We start from the raw sequence: 6,446 nt of genomic DNA, 5'->3' as shown, positions 1-6,446 counted from the left end.
TATACAAGGTTTACCTTTCCCCCCAAGCCTGACACTACACACATATTTTTCAAGCAAGACTTCCATATAGGTATGGCAAAATGGCTAGGACCAACAGGAAGGCATGGGCACTTTGACAATGACACAATATTAGAGAATTAATACTCTAAGATATACATGTCCATAGTTGCACCTGTACAAACAATGAAAGTCCATCTGAAAAATGTCCTCATCCAAAAAATTGTTTACAAAAATAAATACTTCAGGCTTATCTTCATAATGTATTTGCAACTCCAATTTATTTGTAACATAGTAGATTATTCTATTGTCTTTAATAGCCTAAGTGGAATACTGGTGATATCATTTTATTACCCAGACAGTTATAAGTAGTGAGTTAATGTCCTGCCATTAACTCCTGTTAACTGCCAGATTTGAGTCATATTATTTCAGTTGATAGTGAAATGAGTTAGACAGTTGAGAAGAACATCTGGCTGAAATACTGCAAAGGTCTACCAGTGCACTGAAACCAAATACGAGTTTCTTCACTGGCAGAAAAATTTCAAACAATTATTAATTGTAACTTTACTCTGAGTCATGATAACATTATACAAAGGGTACTGAAGTACTAACATTACCAGAAGCACCCAAAGCAGATAATGTATCATTCTTCCCCACCTACCTCTACTCTATATAAAATCAATTTATTATTAACATTCCAGTTCAATATTAAAAGGTAATACAGTTAGAGAAGATACACTTTTATTATGTATATCACTATACTTCCAAGGCTAAAATAACAAAACAGATGAAAAATCACATCTCTAAAAACTTTTAGGTACCTGTAGAATTTTTTAGTGAAACCATTTAAAAACTGTTCTCAGCATTAGATTCCAACATAATAACAAGTCTGAAAACACAGATTACTTTCTTAGTACTAATATGAATTTCTCTTAGGAAGGTCAGAATTCTAAATTAACCTGAATAATATTAAAGGTATTGAATTATACTTCACATGAGATTTTACCATATACAAATTTAGTTTCTGTAAAGGGCAGGAATTTTCTCTTATGTATGTCCTAAAAAAATTTTTAAAGAACTGTAGAAATTATAATAAAATGAAAAATTAAAAAAGAATGAGATTCAAGTGTTTTATCTTTAAGCAAATAGCAGTAGAATTTTACCAAATACAAAATGGTAGAAGTTATGAAATGAGAATCACAGAGTGCTTTTCTGAAACACTCAAATGGACAAGGGTTAACTTATTTACTCTTGGTACTAGATCTTGCATATCTACTTTAAAATTTTGATATTTCCATTTAACATTTGTATTTAATATATTTGTAAATTGTCAAAAGGTTAGAAATGAGGGAAATTCCTTTCTGATATTAAGTTTGGCTAACAGTGTTTTAGGTGTGGGCAATGAAAAATAAAGTGTAAGTCAACAAATTTTTGCTTAATCAATTTTATTTACTGTTGTGTCAAAATTATATCCTTGTGAACCAAATAGATATACTTAGTATTTATAAATCTTCAAATGAATTAATTCTTTAATAAAATTGTGAATGGATTTATGCTCAATATAGTTTCAAAGGGGTTCAGTTCTTTGAGAACTCATTCATGATTCAATTCTGGGAAATCTTATACATTGCATTATATATACTTCCTATATGTTATGAAGCTATCAATTCTTTTTAGCTATTCACAATACCTGTTGGATGAGGTGAATGAATAAATGTAGAAAGGAAGTTTCCAGCAACTAGTTCTGGCAATGTTCTATCATCGATATATTCCACTTGTTTGAAAAATACTGTTAATCTTGTGTTGATCTTTGTGTTTTTGAGTTTTGCTTTTTATTTCCACATAAAATTATATGTAAGGATTGCTTTCACTACCTTCTCTCTCCCTAAAACCTACATTGAGTATAATGGTTTGCACAATAATTTCTCAGAAAAATCAAACAAGCTATCAAAGTATTTATTACATATATGTCCATTACATGTCTAACTAAAAGGAGTAAGACAGGTCCTAATTCAAGGAGATGGAGAATATAACCAGAGAAATCAAGTTAAATTATATGAAACAATTAGAGAAAGCTAAGTGCTATGATGTACAACAGCATTTCCCAAAAGATTCCTGAGATGTTAACAGACGTTTTATTAAAAAAAAAAAAAGGCTTCTATGGTCAAATAAGTTTGGGAATTATTTCATAAGACATTACCCTCTTGGCAATTCACAATGCCCATTAGCATACTAATACTGAAAAGTTTTGCAGCAAAGAAAACGGTCATATTTTGACTAAGCCAGAATATTTAAAATATCTTTCACCATGGAAGACTTTGTTAAAATGTTCCCTTTTTGATCACAAAAATTTTATAAATGAAGAGAAAAATAACACAAGTATTTGCCATATTAATTTAACAAGCATTAGCATTTTGCCAAATTTGGCTCAGACTTTTTAATCTAAATAATAAACAAAAGATTACTTACACAATTACGGCCAACCCCCATCCCTTTTTCCTTCCCCTTCCCCAGGGGTTACCATCATCCCGAAATTCTTCTTGTTATATATTCTTCTTGTTCATATATTTACTTTAACTTGTATGTTTGGATTCACAAATAATACATAGGATTCCTGTGTATTTTAAGTTTACAAAAATAATACCATTTTTGTATACATTGTGATTTACTAATTGTATTCAAAATTATGTTTATGAGATGGATCCATGATAATGCATATAGATTTTGTTTATCTGTTTTAACTGAGGAATTGTGTTCTTTGTATAAATATGCCACAAAAATTAATTATCCAATAACCTATTAAGAACATGTGGCTTAGGGGCACCTGGGTGGCTAAGTTGGTTAAGCATCTGCCTTCTGGTCAGGTCATGATCTCAGGGTCCTGGGACTGAGCCTCACATCAGGCTCCATGCTCAGCAGGGAGTCTGCTTCTCCCTCTCCCACTGTCCCTCCCCCTCACTTGTTCTCTCTCTCTCTCTAATAAATAAATAAAATCTTAAAAAAAGAACATGTGGCTTGTTCTCAATGTTTTCCTATTTCAAGAATGTTGTGATAAACATCCTTGCACATACATCTTTGTATGTCTGTCGAAGAGATGTTTCAGAGTATTTACCTAGAAGCAGAATTAATAAGTCATAGGTATGGACATTATCAATGTTAGCAGATATTTCAAACTGCTTTCCAAAGTAATTGAACTAAGTTACACACCAACCAGCACACCACAGGAATTCCCAGGGATTCACATCTCTGCAAATGCTCAGACATACTAATCCGACATGTAGGACTTATATTGTGCTGATATACAACATGAATTTCCCTTATTATTTTTGAATTATGAACATATTTCCATAAACATATTGGCCATCTGGTTTTCCTCTTTTGTGAATCATGAAGATTTAACAGTTAATTATATATTTTCTTACCCAATCCTTCACTGTTCAAATTCACTGCAAGTAACTTGCCTGGTTTATGGTTTAACTTTCATTTTTTTATCATTTTTTTTTTTACTTCGACAGGTGTTCATGTTTACCACTTGTGTGACATTTGTACTTTGGCATCTTATGTTTTATTTTAAAATTTTCAGTTTTATTTTTCACTTGAGGATTTTATTCCATCTGCTATTTATTTGTGTATTATGTCACACAAGCACTTAATTGTCCAAGTGACATATCTTGATTAATCTATCCCTTCTGTACTGAGTGCTAATGCCGCATCATATACTAAGTCTTTTGTAATATAAAGGAGATCTTTAGTAGTTGAGAGAAGGGAGAGGGCTCACTATTGCACTGACCTAATCATAAATGAGGGACTGCATGAAAGAAGTGGTCTTCAGTCAGGGTCTGACTACAAGATGGACATAAAGGCATGGGTTTTGGTGTCAGACAGACTGTCATTTATATCCTTTCTGTAATACTCACTGCAAGTGAATTAATCTTGCTGCAAATGATTTTTTTCCCTTGTAAGTGGGGATAATACAGATGATCTAGTGGCATTATTTAGTGAGATAATATATTTAAAAGTGGTTACTGTATAGTCTTGCATATAGCAGGTGTTCAAAGTAGTTAGTAGTGACTGTAGTTCCTACTGTTGCTAGCAGTATGATAGGAATGGTAGTAGTATCTGATTAGATCAATAGCTGTCAGTTCGAAAAGCTAAAACAAATCTGAAGGACATTCTTAGGAAAGCAAACACAGAACTGGGGAATTGTCTGATTGTAAGGTAAGAATTGGAAATGACTCTAAGCTGCGGTTTGGAGGACAAGATGTAAGAGGAATTGGAGATACTAGTTTAGGATGGAGGTTCTCAAAGCGCGGTTCCAATAGCAGCAATTCCTGAAAACTTGTTAGAAATGTAAATTCAAGACCCCAGACTCATTGATTCAGATACTCTGACCAATATGTGGCCCAGGAATCACAACTGGTTTTAACAAACTTCTGATGATGTTCAAGTTTGAGAACCACTGGTTTGGAACATGATGAGTAAGAGGTGGTGCTGAGAAACCAGGTGAACACGATGCATGAAGAAATTTCAGAGGTGAAGATGTGGGTTTCTCACTTAGAGAGTGAGATTCTCCTTTTCTGATACCTTTCCTTGCTTCTGGTTATTGGTTTTATTATGCTGAATGGCTTCCCAATCTCAGAATCATTTCCCAGCATTCAAGTTCTACTTGCCATCCACCTACTGGGCAAAGTAATGCCAACTTTGCAACCCTTAATCAATCTCTGTCCTTCCCACAATTTCTCTCCTACATCCTTCTCCACCTGTTTTCAGCTTGGAGGCTCCTCAGGGAGGGGAATTTGTCTGGCACAATTTCATCGAACATTAAATACCATGTACACTGACAGAGTTTTATAAATAATAAATGAGGGTAGTAATAGCCTAGAACCCAGATTTTAATAGCAGGAATCCCTGGCCATTAAATATAAAACAGTTATCCATCTATCTATATATCTTGAGACCCTTCTCTGACCCCTGAAAGATAGAAGTCTGCAAAGAACATGCTGTATCTGTACCATTTAAGAACACTTTTATTTTAAAAACTAATTTCATCTTGAAATCAATAGGTGTAAGTGTGAAAAAGAGATGAGCAGTAGCCAACCACAGAAAATATTTACTTATTTCCAGATTTTTCATTGTGTTTTTAAGGAGTTTTATCAACTCTGTGGTAGAAATCAAGGTGGAGAAATAATGAGAGATTTCAGTGTAACAGTCTATCAGAGGTCTGGCTACAGTATTAATTTTGGCCATAATGTGTCAATCAGCTACAAAGGATCAGCTCAGCCATAGTGACAAGGATCAACTGTGTAGACATCTGAGATATGTTAATCTACCATGACATGCTCTAGAGTAAGATGCATACAAGAATGTCACCTGCATTTTAAACTAGTGCTGACTGCCTTGTATCATCTAGGGGTCCATGCTTAATAAAACAAAATCAATCCTCAGGAACTTGAAACATGTTATCCCTATCATTTAACAATACAAGATAATTCTGGTGTGTTTCTTATTATGTTTTTTCCTTTGCTTTATAATTTGTATATTGATGCATGGATACATGTGAACTTATAATCTATAAAATGTATATGATAACATGTAAAAGGTAGGCCAATAATATATATCTTTCATTATCACTTTATATAACATGTTTAACAGTATAAACAAAATTAACCTACAGTGAAAAAGCTTTACCTTTTTAAAAACATTTTGGATAATTGAATACTGCTGCCTTTGTGATGTGAAACCAGGATTCTTCACAATGAAATCAATGTGCTTTGGTGTTTAATTTATTGACAAGCACAACCAGAAGTTTCAAAGCTAGTTCTAGGGTTCAAATTGCCTGTTAATATCGTTAAAGAAAATTTAAAATATTACCCATGTGAATTTCAAATGCATGAAGAGAAAGAAAACACACAAAACAACTAACAATGATTTTTATCTTAGTGGAAAGATAATGCATAATTTTTGATTTATACATATTTATTTTCTAAATTCCCTATCATAAAGAAATATTATTATTATTCATTACAGCACCAATGTTAGTAATAAGATACAAGTGAAATATGTACTTGGATTTGCATGTCATTCTTGCATAGGGGACATGCTAATCTTCTCTGTATCATTTCAATTTTAGTACATGTGCTGCCGAAGCAAGCATGAAATATGTACTTGGAAATAGTTTTAAATCTTATTCAAGCTGTACCAGATTCCTACTTATAGAACTCACACAAAAACACACACCCACACAAACACATACACAAAAACATATTAACAGTGCCTTCCTTAATGATTAAGAAATAAGATGTCAATGTGACTTGTGCCGCAAGTCACAGTGATAATAAATGCTGTTTTGGTATATATACTCCTGGATGGGTAGTAAACCCAGGGGTGAAGTGTTTCAGCAGTCCTGAATTGATAAGCAGAGTCAATTCATGTGCATGTACTCTATAGGC

The 6,446-nt window shown here is 33.1% G+C and overlaps 1 non-coding gene across 1 annotated transcript; it reads right to left on the bottom strand.

Annotated features, from left to right (window-relative positions):
- Positions 1–6,043: 6,043 nt before the first annotated feature.
- On the bottom strand, positions 6,044–6,151 carry LOC123324172. Its single transcript, XR_006539663.1, has one exon. It is a non-coding gene; the product is annotated as a U6 spliceosomal RNA (small nuclear RNA).
- Positions 6,152–6,446: the final 295 nt, after the last annotated feature.

Source organism: Neomonachus schauinslandi, chromosome 2 (genome assembly GCF_002201575.2).
Source record: "Neomonachus schauinslandi chromosome 2, ASM220157v2, whole genome shotgun sequence".
NCBI lineage: Eukaryota > Metazoa > Chordata > Mammalia > Carnivora > Phocidae > Neomonachus > Neomonachus schauinslandi.
Note: the sequence above shows the minus strand (reverse complement) of the source record. Positions and strands in the feature narration are given on the sequence as shown.